The sequence below is a fragment of the Sinocyclocheilus rhinocerous genome, unplaced genomic scaffold, assembly GCF_001515625.1.
Source record: "Sinocyclocheilus rhinocerous isolate Xijiao unplaced genomic scaffold, SAMN03320098_v1.1 scaffold1672, whole genome shotgun sequence".
Classification (NCBI taxonomy): Eukaryota; Metazoa; Chordata; class Actinopteri; order Cypriniformes; family Cyprinidae; genus Sinocyclocheilus; species Sinocyclocheilus rhinocerous.
Genome location: NW_015637961.1, coordinates 78,116 through 91,851, shown reverse-complemented (window position 1 = coordinate 91,851; position 13,736 = coordinate 78,116). Strand labels below are relative to the sequence as shown.

Sequence of the window (13,736 nt, the reverse complement as noted above, 5' to 3'; positions counted from 1 at the left end):
ACGAGTGTTAACACTATGAATGAATGTTTGGCACAAAGGTGTGTCACTGTTCAAGTCTCAGTGTTCAGATCAGTATGTTCAATCATGTGTCCTTGACCTTCACTGTGTATATTTTTATTATACTTTGTTGTAAATAAAATACAAATAATAATCAAACACCCACATTGTTTTACTCTCCTCACAATCTTTCTTACCTGCCTTAGTCACTTTCATATTGATTGCCCATTATGGGAGGCTCTTTGTCTCTCAGGTGTGAATCACTAAATATTCATGGCCATTGTCACTCCCTCGCATAAGGGCATTCTATCACAAAACATGTTTTACAAATGTTAAATCAATATATTGTTTTCTGTGAACGAGTGAACTGGATGATTTTCACATAATTTTGTAGCAAAAAGTCTTGTGAACAAATATTCTGTATGTGTTTTATGGCCTTATTTCAATGACTTAAAAAAATAATGTTTATGCGTGGTTAGCAAAAAATAGTTTTCTCAAAAATACAAACATGTACTTTCATGCTACTCACATATTATTGTAGCCCAGTTTGTGCTGATTAAAGTGTAATAAAGACTTCAGCCATTAATATGTTTTTAAGATACTGATAAAAACACAAATGTCAGGGCATGTCAAAACTTCTCCAGGGCCCCAAAACACCTTCAGACCCCAGAGGGTTAAGATGAATCGCTTGATGTATTTGGATAAGATCATCGCTTTGGATAAAAGCGTCTGCACAATGAATACATTTAAATGTAATGTAGACCAATATCTCTGCTTATTTATCTCAAATAATAATTTAGCAAATTTCTTAAGAGTTAATTATCATTATTATATTTGTAAAATATATCAAGGTGGCAGTGGCACCTATCTCTGTTGTTTGATTTTTTTTCTTTCTCTGCTTATATTTAAACATTCATTTGTCTGTATGAGCGTGTTGTAGGTCTGTTTTCTTGGTTGTTTTCTTCCCTTTTCCCACCCTCTTCACTCCTACTTTTCCACAGCTTTACACGCCCATTTCTTGAGTTTTATTTATTTATTTATTTATTTCAAATCTGAGTTGTGAACTACCAGTGCTGAAACGGGGGTTTCATTACACTTTAAAGGAACACTCCACTATGGATTCGAAAACGGTAAAACTCAACTATTTAACTCTAGGGGAGTTGGAAAATGAACCTATTTTCAAAAAAAGTGGAGTGTTCCTTTAAGATAAAAACACTACCTTTGTGGAGAGGGGGTTAACATTAACACACAGTAACCCCCATGCAGGAACTGCTTTGGTCTCCTTCAAGCTTATCATCTGTGGAAGGCAGGATAAGGAGCATCTCATTCATCAAAGACTGATCCAATCACCATGTGGTCTTTCACTGATCACAGTTCTTCATTCTTGAGACCTAAGTGTGAACAATCACTCGCTACCTCAGACTGACAAAATTGACTAAACCTTCCACACATCCAGGTACAGAACTGTATATATTTAATGAGTGCTGTGTGTGATACAACAATGTATGCATCATTACCTATTAAGGTATATACCATATATATGAATGCATATTTTCAGCACAATGTGTAGGTTAATCTGTAATTGGTTTGGAAAGTGAATTATGCATAGGAAAGACTTTAAAGACATTTTTCCAAATGTGGACTTTAAGCTATGCAAATAGACCTCATGCAAGAGAGAGGCACTGCCATGGCTACCTCTGACAGCATCAGCCAATCAGAATGCTGGATCTGAAAGGTGCCAACTTGCAGATCCCTCCTTCTCCGGCAAAGATTAAAATGTTCTCTTCAAGACACAGAAGTGTTCTAAGTGGTGTGGTCTACTGCTAAGCCAAGAGCTAAGTTGCTAAGCTAAGTTGCTTTACCAGAAAAACGAGGAAGTTCTGCAAGAAGCGAGTTTGGGGAGTTTTGAAACGGCAACAACAACCACAAGCTTAGTGCCCCCCATCTTCTGCAACAGCTTCTGAAACTTTTCAGTGATATGCAGTTTGCAAGTTCCAAACTGTTAGGATCTTCTCCAGTAACGATGAGCGATCCTTTCTCCTGCACGTTCCAGGAGTTCATAATTCACCAGTGCTTCGTGTTCAAGAGTGAATTGGATCCAACTCTTTTCTTCCCACTGTAACGTGGCCCAGGTCAACAAGTGGAAGACGTCGCCGCCCAGACGCGTAATGTAAATATATCACTCTTTCCAAACCTCTTTCCAGAGACCGTTGGCATTAGTGTGTATTGTCAGTTTATGATCTAATTTGCATTAGATTCTATATAACTGATGTCAGTTAATAACAAATAATCTCTCGATTTATTTGTTGAATTTAGAATAAAGTTTACCTTATTACTTCCTGGAAACTTCGGGTTTATCTTTCCATAAGATAACATCCATAGTAACATCCAACTCAATCACTTGCATTTATCAAATCTTTTGCACTTTATCCATTCATTGTATCCATTTAGTAGTTGTTAGTTACTCTTGTCTATCCCTTTGTTAATAAAACCCCTTTTATTACACTTGTGTCTTCCTTGTAGAGCCTTTTTACTGTATTATCAACACAACAAGTTAACGATATCTTACAAATCTTTCAGATTGGTCAGACTACAACTTTCTATAATTTAAATGTAATTCTTATTTATTCAACAATCTTCCATGATTGTTCTTTATTGTCAAGGTGCAATTCCTTGGCTGGTGCCCCGTAAAATAGTATGACCAAAACGAAATATTAATATTTAAGCCCAAAGCCATTACACTGGTGGTACTAATTAAATCTAAAATTACTAAATTTAGTGGTGCACTGTGTGAGGCTATCGAACATCTGACATCACCCAGTGTGTGTGTGTGTTTGTGTATTGTCACTATTCATTGCTATGTGTGTGCACTTGGATGGGTAAAATGCAGACCACAAATTCCGAGTATGGGACACGATACTTGCCTACACATCACGTCATGTCATAAGTTCATTGCCACTAAAGTGATAACACTAGACATCCCTTTATCATAAACATTTAAATAATTTTAATTAAAACAATATTAAGTTTGACAGCCTGATAATACAAAATGTAAAATAAAAACTAAATATAGAAAATAGAATAGAAAAAATAGCCATTTTTCAGATCTCATGACCCGTAGATGGCACTTTTCCCAGCTTTTCCATGTACCCTCAGATCATGGTACTCATGAAGTGTACAGTTTTAATGAGAGCAATCAAGTGTATAGAAGTTATAACCATTTGAAAAGTAAATTTTTGTACTGGTGGTGGCACTATAGAGTTTGGCCAAATTTCATAATTTTCCTATTTACAGTTCATCTTTGAAATTACATCAGATGGCACTCTTCTGTGAATGAATGAATGAAACATTTATTTAAAATAATGTCTGGAATTGTGTATGGTCTACACTACGTAAACCATACACAATTCCAGACATTATTTTAAACAAAAAACAGCTGTCTGGAATTCAGCATTCTAATAGAAATTAATTCACAAATACTGGTTTGTGGAATAAAGTCTTATATTCTGTGACGTTTAGTTGATCTCATGCTGCGTTCAAGTCCTCCTGGGACGTTCGTACTTACGAGTTGACAAGTCGTAATTACGACGTCAGGTGCGTTCAAGTCAGTTTAGTCGGCACAAGATGGCGGTGTACCTTTTAATAAATTACAAGAAAATACAAATTGGTCTGCTTTATGAAGCCACTTTAATCTGTATTGCATAAAAACTTATTAATTGTTATATTACAATCCTGCCACATTCAAAAAGCTAATTTTTTGTAAATAAAATGCCTGATAATGTCACTGCTTAATACCTATAAGTATTGTGATTTATGTTTTACTTTGATAGTTTAGTTGTCCTATAAAGACTGCCAATTTAAACAAAAATTTACCGTCAACTACAGACATTGCATCCATCGATTCTGCCATGTTTCTCTTTGACACGCCCCCAACTTGGAAACTCGGGGCTTAAAGAAAATTTCGAGTTTCCCATTCGTAATAACGACTTTGTGGTGCATTCAACTCATAAATACGATCTATGCGACATGACTTGAACGCACCATCAGACTCAGTTATCTAAGGAACAAAAATGAATTGTCAAATTCCAAAACCAATATATATATATATATATATTACTTGTTCCATTAAATGTATTTATTCAAACTGTCAAATGCATCCTGTTTTGAGTGTGTTCTCCATTCATCTGGGATCTCACCCTTCCCCTCAAATGTATTATTGTAATATTTTTCCAGATCTTTCTGGAATCTGCACACAAACCACTTCCAGTAGGGTGGTTCAGAGAGGTCAGGGGTGATGCTCCAGTCTGCATAAACTCCTCCTGCTCTTCTGTAATCTCTCCAGAGGACTGGCTTGTCTGACAAATTAGGACAAAAAGATTGTATGCTGCTCGCTACTGCAGATGTGCATATTTGAGTAGAAAAGTGTGTTGTTTTGTAGTGACACCACCCTCCTAGTCCTGTAACACGATGGAAAGGAACACTGTGATCTCCACCATGGTTTTCTATGGTGTTGGTGCAGATGACTTTACAGAACGGACACTGAACCCAACAGCACTGACAGAGGTGATGAATCAGAAGCTCATCTGGTCTGAATTTATAGTCCAGCTTTACTGGAAATGTCTTTGTGTTGAATCTACTGCTGATGTCAGACATTATAGTAGGAAGTTCTTGTCTCATCACATCTTCTAGGAGGTTGAAATCATCAACATCATCATGTTTGACTCCACTGAGGTCTTTTTCAGAGAAGATCAGCACATCTGAGAGCTGCTGTGTGAAACTCTTCCACCACAAACCAACATCTCCACTGTTCACTTGAACATGTTCAGTAGATTCATGAGCTGCTTTCATGATCTTCTGCTGCAGGAGTTTAATGTTCTCCTCCATCTTGGGTAAAACACGGACACTGAACTGATCATTGATGTACTGACTGACTTCATCTCTGATAAAACTCTTGAAGTGATCTCTGGGTTTACAAATGTAGTTCATGTATTTGTCAAAATTCTCCTGTTCTGCCAGTTTCTTCAGGATGTGTTTCTCCAGATTTGATCTATTTCCATTCAGCGATTCACAGTTTGATCTAATTTCATCTGTCAGATCTCTAGCAGTCTTCTTGTAGACACTCTGCTCAATGGGATCTTTAAGTTTCTGACAGATGATTTCACCAAAAATAGCAGCTGATGTTGGTCCATGACAGTGTTTCTGGAAAATACTATAGAACTCTTCTCTCTTCTTCTCCAAATATATTACAGGATCATTTCTGTTCCTGAACAGTCTGTGTTGTTCTGTGATCATTGTGTTTGTTCTTTTACAGAGTGAAAAAAACAAATTAATGAAGAACTCTTTGTTGAAGACATATTTTGCTGATTCTTCCTGATGTTCTGTTACTCTCTTCCTGATGTAATCTATGAGTTGTTGAATGTAGCTGATGTTGTAGCCCATCTTTTAAATATTAAATGACTGAATCATTTTGTTTGTTTGCTGAGCAACATCTGTGACTAATGATCTTATCTGAGCTTCATCATCTGGAGACAGAGTTTGAGCAAATCCATGTGGTTCTTTAACTCTTTGTGCAGACTTTCTGAAAATAACATATTCCGAGTAACTGAGCACAGGGAAAATATCATTGTATTCGCTGCCTTCTTTCCAGAGGTCAAAACAGGGAGAATTCCCTGATGAATGTCATTAAGAAGTCTTTTCACATCCCTCATTGTGTCAATGTCTTTGATTATAGGAGTGTCTGTGATGATCTTCTTCACACTCTGTTCCCAAAACAAATCAAACTCTTTCTTCAGTGTTTCCTCATCTGTTTTGTCTTTGTGTTTTAAGGCAAGTTCTTTGCTCTTTTCATAGAGAGTGTTTATATGATGTGTACTCTGAGCATCAATCTTTTTCTTCAGGTCTTGCTGCTGAAGAATCTTTTCATTTAATTCCGTTTAATTTTCTCTTTGTTTCTCTCACAATGTTTTCCTGAAGCTCTTTGATTTTGAGGTCAAATGATGTTTTCCATTGAATCAGTATATTTTTATCTTTCTCTTTGTCAAAGAACTCTGACATTGATTTTTCCACTTCTTCACTTGTCTTCTTCAGTTCTCTTTGAAGATCAGTTTCCTCAACCTCATGAATTACTTCATTTTCTATTTTGTTGTGTAGTTTGTTCTCAGTTTCCAACATGGCTTTGACTCCAGGACCACTTGCTGTATTCGGTCTCCAGTTTCCTGTAGACTGAAATCTCCAGAGAATTTCTGAAACTGAAAACAAATCCTTCATTCAGTAAAGCCTCCCAGAGATCTTTAATACTGTCTTTTAAGTCTATCAGCAGCATTCCACACGATTTTGAGGCATGAGACATGATAGTTTCCTTTAGTTCTTGAATGTTCTCACAGTAGTTTGGGTTTGTAGGTGCCATGGGTGGACTGCCCTCCCAGAGATGAGGAAAATACTTCACATCATTCTGAACATCAAATCTAATGATATCACTGAAACATTTATCATCACAGACTTCCTCCACAGCAGCGAGTTTTGTCATCTCATCAAGTTTCTCCTGCAGTCGTCTCCTTCCCTCCATGTTTTTCTCTCCAGTTGTGACGTCTGAAACGTTCTGATGTACAAACACACAGCTGGGATTCAGTCTGACCTTCTTCATCCTCATGAAGGCCTGAACAACAATCTGAAGAATGTCCTGCATCTCAGATGGGTTTTCACCAAAAATATTGATCAATGTCATATTTCCCAGACCAACAACAAATGTGGCCAATTCATTGTCATGATCGCTTGTTGATCGTCCAGCCAGTTCTAGAGAACGAAGACCCTCAGTATCAACAACCAGAATATAGTCAAAGTTCAGGTGTGTTTTCATCTCTCAGTCTTTCAGGTCTTTCTTGTTCTTCTTCACAGATTCACATGATTCATAGATTTGTTCGATCTCCCTCATGATGTGCTCCAAACCAAAGGCTGCAGCTTGAAGATCCTCAGATATTTTCTCAAGTATAGTTTGATCAGTGTTAAGTTGTTCAGATTTATAATGGTTCTTTTTCAGCTTTATAACGGCTGACCACTTTTCATCATATTTGTGATGAAGGGCAGAAATATCTTGTGAGGTATGTGCATCCAGGAAAATTCCAAGCCATTTAAGAAAATACATCTGATTCTCAGCATGTGAGATCATTTCTTTAATAAATGACTGTATATATGTATTTAAGTTAACTTTATGCTGCTGTTCCCGAAGTTCCTTCATTTGATTTCTTTTACTTTTTTCTATTTCTATCTCATCTGCTCGAGGTCGATGTAGTTCTTTGTTCTTCTGACTCCACTGATGCCAACAGTTTCCCCTGATGAGGCAGAAATGATTCTTTGATTTTTGTCAGATCTTTATTCTCCAGTAAACTCATCATCTGCTGTGCTGCTTCTCTTCCTCTCCTGCAGTCACCATCATCTTCCTCATCTACTCTGATATCTGAGTGTTTGGACACATCTTCAAGTCTGAAAATGGAAGATGATTGTGAGAGACAATTATTTATAACTCTTCTGAGTTCTTCAGATACATCTGACTGATTTCTGTCTTTAAGACCAATCTTGTATTTGTCATTTTTCATTTCATTGACAGTAGATTTATCCTTAGTAAGAGCACAAATGAGTGGCTTTCTGTCCTTGTACAGGTTTTGGATCTTTGCTGCATGTTTGTCGTTCCTGTCCAGTTTTGGTAGAAGAACAACATTGACTGAGGCCATTTCAGTGAGGATCTGCAGCTGTTTCTCATGGTCTCCTGCATCACCGTGTAGATTACAGAACGCAATACAGTCAGTAAATTGATCCGTATCCTTTCCAGAGGGCCAGAACCAGGCGATCTCCACGACTGATGATTTCATTGTTGTTTCTCATCTTCCAGCTCTTCTTGACTTGTCTGAATGTCCAGAGAGGAAACTCGATCTGTCGTGTGAATGGATCAGGAACAAGCAGAGGCAGAGCGTACTGACACTGGGACAGTTTAGTCACCATCAGCTGCTTCAGGAAACCATCAGCACAGTGAAACACGGCCATCTGAACATCCATCGGGTGAACAGGGTCAGACTGATTTGTTCCTTTTTTAGAGAAAGAGATGCTTTTAAGATCATCATCAAAAATATTACCCTCAACTTCTTTGTCTCTTTGTTGTGTGTGATCTTCCTCAGTGTTAATGTGTGTGTGATTGTTCTCAGTTTTAATGTATCTTGCTCTGTAGTTCATCATCAGTAGTTTTGGTATGAAAGTCTGAATCAGCTCCTCTTCAGCACAAGACTCATGGGACTGTAATGAATGTTTAGTAATCTGAAGAACATCTGCAGGGCTCAGTTTATTGTGGTGCCTGTCTTCAAGATGAAGTCTATGAAATAGCAGATTTTTTCCCTAAAGAATAAACAAATAACATTAAATTTACTTTGGTTTTAAAGAATAAAGTAAAGTAAAGGGTCAATGTGGTTGATTATTACATTTTGGTCATTATTACACACGTGCTACAGAAAGATAAAAGATGACATTAGAACAGAGGTGGGCAAACTACGGCCCGCTGGGAGTTTTCATCCGGCCCGTGAGGAGGTGGTCCAAAATGGCTAATTTGATGCAATGTCAGTAAAATCCAATAGATGGGCGCTGTTGCCTGTAGTGCGGTATATAACCCGATTTACACCGCACGCGTCTGATCCGACACGGCCACCGGAGCTGATCGCAGCCAGTCAAGTCAATGCTTGTTTTATACCAGCCGCGCCACGGCACGTTTCTGAAGCGTCCCAGAAGTGGCTCTCTCCGCTGCTTCGCTATAGGCGCCTAGTCTATTGTTGATGGACGCCGCATTCAAGCCGCACAGCTCAAATAAAAAATAAAAATATACACCCTGTGCAAAACTGGCATAATTGTATCTTGTTTTAGTGTTACATATAAAATGTATGTGAAAGTGTTCATCAAAAAAAAAAAAACCTTGTCGGCTCCGATGGCCTCGTGGGCAGTGCGCTGACATGTAGCGCCTTTGCGCTTCGGGCATCCCGAGTTCGAGTCCCGGCTCGTGGACCTTTCCCGATCCCACCCCCCTCTCTCTCTCACCCACTTCGCTTCCTGTCGACCTACTGTCCTACCTAAATAAAAAAAACTTGAAATCGTAGCCTACTATTTTAAAAAAGCTTTATGCTCTGTAGACCTTCCAGTAGGAGAACAAATGCCAGTGTTATCCTCCTGCTCAAGGGCACTGTAATTTTGTGGGAAAAACATGGAAATAATTTGTCGTTTCATCTTGCAAAGATTACGTTTTCCACACATACTTTTATGAAAATGGATATAGTTATTTTCTGGATTATAAATCGCGTTTTAATCATCTGAAACGTGCTACGATTTCCAAGGCGACTTATTTAAAGCAATCAGGTCAAGCGCAAAGAACGCACATTTGGATTGTTGATGAATGAGAATGGCATGTGAGTTTGTATTGTGCATTTTCCAGCAACCACGCTGCTAGTTTCAGTTTCTCTTTAAATATTTAGGTTGGGCGTTTGTAATAAATGTTTATAGTGAATGGCACTATAATTTGTCGGTACAACAAACCTGGAAAAAAAAAAAAAAATCTACTATGCTACGTTTCTTTTCATTTATTTTGAATAGACAGTATTACGACACGTAACGTAGCCTATATATGCTGAGTTTCAGTTAATTTTTGTGACATGCTTAATTTGTTCACAGAAGAATCATGTTTTATTAATCATCTGAAACGTGCTGCAATTTCCAAGGCGACTTATTTAAAGCAATCAGGTCAAGCGCAAAGAACGCACATTTGGATTGTTGATGAATGAGAATGGCATGTGAGTTTGTATTGTGCATTTTCCAGCAACCACGCTGCTAGTTTCAGTTTCTCTTTAAATATTTAGGTTGGGCGTTTGTAATAAATGTTTATAGTGAATGGCACTATAATTTGTTTGTTGTTTTACTAATATTTTTGTTCCTTTTTCTGTTCTGAACACTAAATTTACAGGATTTTTTTGTGGAGTGAGGGGAATATAAATACATGTTTCTAATGTTTGTAAACATTTAGTTTATTTTACATTATTTATGAATGAAATGATAAAATGTTTCTTATACATCAATCGACTTGTACACCAATGCAACTTATCTGTGTCATAAAGTGCTCATAAAAAATAAGGCAGAGATGGTACAAGAATAGAACTGCCATGCATGTACAAGTATACATACAGTACAGTAGTCGTCAATTTAATAATAATAAAAAAAGCTTAATTTGTCATACACATATTATGCGGCCCCTCACTTCGTGTGGGAAACTTGATGTGGCCCTTGAAGTCAAAAAGTTTGCCCACCCCTGCATTAGAATATAGTTTTTTTTTTTTTTTATGTTAATGCAGGTAGTTCTTAAACTAACCAGGCACTCACTTTGTGTATTTCTCCAGTCTCTGATGTCCCTGGTTCCTCCATTCTTGTCAGTGCATCATCTTAAAAAAGAAACAGTAAACAAGTATCCATTAGGGGTGTAACGGTACACAGATGTCACGGTTTGGTACATACCTCGGTTCGGGGGTCACGGTTCGATATGATTTCGGTACAACAAACCGGGAAAAAAAAAAAAAAATCTACTATGCTACGTTTCTTTTCATTTATTTTGAATAGACAGTATTACGACACGTAACGTAGCCTATATATGCTGAGTTTCAGTTAATTTTTGTGACATGCTTAATTTGTTCACAGAAGGGAAACTCAAATGGCAGAAAGCGACATCCTATTTGAGTTCCAGCATTGCTAACTTGACAGCGCAGTTGGTACTTTATCAAAATAAAATACAGTGAACCAAACATCAGCGCGCCCGCCTCTGTGTCACCGTTGGAACGCGACTGAAGTACAAAGCCTATAATTTACATAATAAATAATAGTTTAGCATTCAGATACATCGCAAATATGGAAATATTATGGAATATTTGGATTTGTGCCGAATGAGAATGGTAGGATACACGAGCACAAAGCTCCATTTCGCAAACAGTTGAGTGCGCAAGCCTTTAACGTACTCCTTTGTCAGTCTGTGAGAGACGCATTCAGATTCAGCACATGGTCACTGTCTAGTGGGCTTTGTTTTCAAGTGTGCAACTCATGGCATTCGCTGTTCTTCTGCTGGCAGTTATCAAACAGCATTGTATTACTGCGGGCGCCCCCTTCTGGATTGAGGGTGAATTGCCTGTATTCGTTGTAAGGTCTCATGCCCCGAACCGAGATGTCCGTACCGTGACCTAGTATCCATGTATCCAGTATGCCAGCATGAAATTTGTCAATACCCAGCCCTAGTAAATAATAAGTTAATATTGTGTTATATTTTAGACACAATATTGTCTATTTGTCCAATGACAATATTACCTATAAAGCCATAGCAGAACTGTGCATCATGATTCAATGGTCCATTCATAAAGAGAACCATTTACATAATTCCTGAATGAATCATCCGTTTGAAGAAATTGAATGAATGAGTGACTCACTCAGTAAAACATTCATCTACTAGCAGTTTTTGTTTCTAATTTATAGTACCATTTCATTAATAATAACAATTATTATTTTTCTTATTCTTATTCTTATTATTTTACATTAATAAAAAAGTCACCCAATGAATGTATGTATGTATGTATCTATTATCCAGAGGTGGGCTATCCAAAGAAGCACACATGGACATAGCTGGTTTTGCAGCAAAAGAAATTTGATAAATACCAATGAATTGAATAAATACAAATGAAAGCATGTGTTCACACTTGTCATGTTTGGTTCTATTATAACGAACTCTAGTGCGATTGCAGTGTTAGTGCGGTTCATTTGAGTAAGTGTGAACGCTGCCATACGAACCCTGGTGCGCACCAAACAAGCGGGCCGAGACCGCTAAAAAGATGGGTCTCAGTCCACTTCCAAACGAACTCTAGTGTGGTTCAAATGAAATATGAATGCAACATGGACCAAATACTTCTAAACACACCAAAAACAAGATGTTATGACGAGATGGTTTTTCTACAGATCATCTATTATGGTATCAGACTCATCTTCTCTCTCATAGACCAAGAGAATCATCTCAAAATTATCAATCTTGTCACCAAACACTTTCTGAAGCCATTCAAGACTCATCCTAGACAGCAGCTGACTCCACGCTGGATCCGTTTTAAAACCGGCAAATCCGCGTTACAGTCACATCCGTTTCAGTGCTGTAACACGTTTTTTTCAGTTCCCTACGCGCTTGGTATCCATACATCTCAGCTGTTTTCACGTTCAAAAATTCTAAATTAATAATCCGGAATTCCTAGGCGGATACAGACTGCTCGCTGTTATCCTCAAAAACCTCACCAAGGTATGTCACACCGTGTGATCAAACTGTTCTACTAATAAATGAATTTCTTATGTTGTGTACTCGCTAATTTAAAGGTTTGGTGTTTTTATTGCTCCTTAGATCTGTGTTGGACTGTAATGTTGGCGAACACTTAGGCCTGTGTTATCAGAGGACTTACTAACATGAAGAAAACGGCCCAGAGGTCTGTATACGTAATTAACGGATTTGAACTTAATTACTTAATTTAAACTTTAGTAATTTTAACTGCTTCTATTAATTTTAATTGTTTAAGATTGCTGCGTGATAATTAGTGTGATGAGCTAGCAATGTTAATGTTTAAGTGCTAACCCTTAAGGCTGCATGCATTTATTTGATCAAAAATAAAGTTAAAAAAGTAATATTGTGAAATATTATTACAATGTGAAATAACTATTTTCTATTTGAATATATTTTAAAATGTAGTTTATTCCTGTGAATTTTCAGCATCATTACTGCAGTCTTCAGTGCATGATCCTTCAGAAATCATTCTAACATGCTGATTTAGTGCTGCATTTTTATTGGTACTCAGTTATCAATAATGGTTCTTATTATTATCGTAAAAAAAACAGTTTTTGCCTCTTAATATTTCCTGGAAACATTTTTATGATTCTTTGATTAATAGAAAGTTCAAAAGAACATAATTTATTTGAAATATATATTTTTTGAAACATTATAAATGTTTTTACTTTTATCAATTTAATGCCTATATGCTGAATAAAAACTAATTTCTATTAAATAACACACACACACAAATCAAACATTTGAATGGTTGTATATCATGGTTTCTGAATATATTAAAGAGCATAACTGTTTTTCAATGTTGATAATAATCAGAAATGTTTCTTGAGCAGCAAATCAATCAGCTTATTGGAATGATTTCTGAAGGATCATGTGACACTGACGACTGGAGTAATGATGTTACTGAATTAATGAGTTAATGAATTTTACAATATATTCACAAAGAAAATAAATATTTTAACTGATAATAACTTTTAAAATTGTAATTAAATGTATTTCTGTGATGGCAAAGCTGAATAAATAACTTTTCATTCATCAATAAATCCTGAAAAAAGTATCACAGGTTCCCAAAAAAATTAAGCAGCACAACTGTTTCCAACACTGAGCTTTGATCAAAGCAATAAATAATATTTTGAAGTATATTAAAATAGAAAACCATTATTTAAAATTTTAATACTTCACAATATTACCGTTTTTTTTTCCTGTATGTTTTATCATATAAATGCTGGCTTGATAAGCAAGAGACTTATTTTAAAAACATTAAAAATAGTAATGTGTCCAAACTTTTGACCAGCCCAGTCCCCTTTAGACTTGTGCCGGTATTCGGTAATGCGATATATCACGGTAATGAATATGCACGATA

At 36.7% G+C, this 13,736-nt stretch overlaps 1 pseudogene; it reads right to left on the bottom strand.

Annotated features, from left to right (window-relative positions):
* Positions 1-4,122: 4,122 nt before the first annotated feature.
* On the bottom strand, positions 4,123-10,440 carry LOC107749335 (interferon-induced very large GTPase 1-like; annotated as a pseudogene).
* Positions 10,441-13,736: the final 3,296 nt, after the last annotated feature.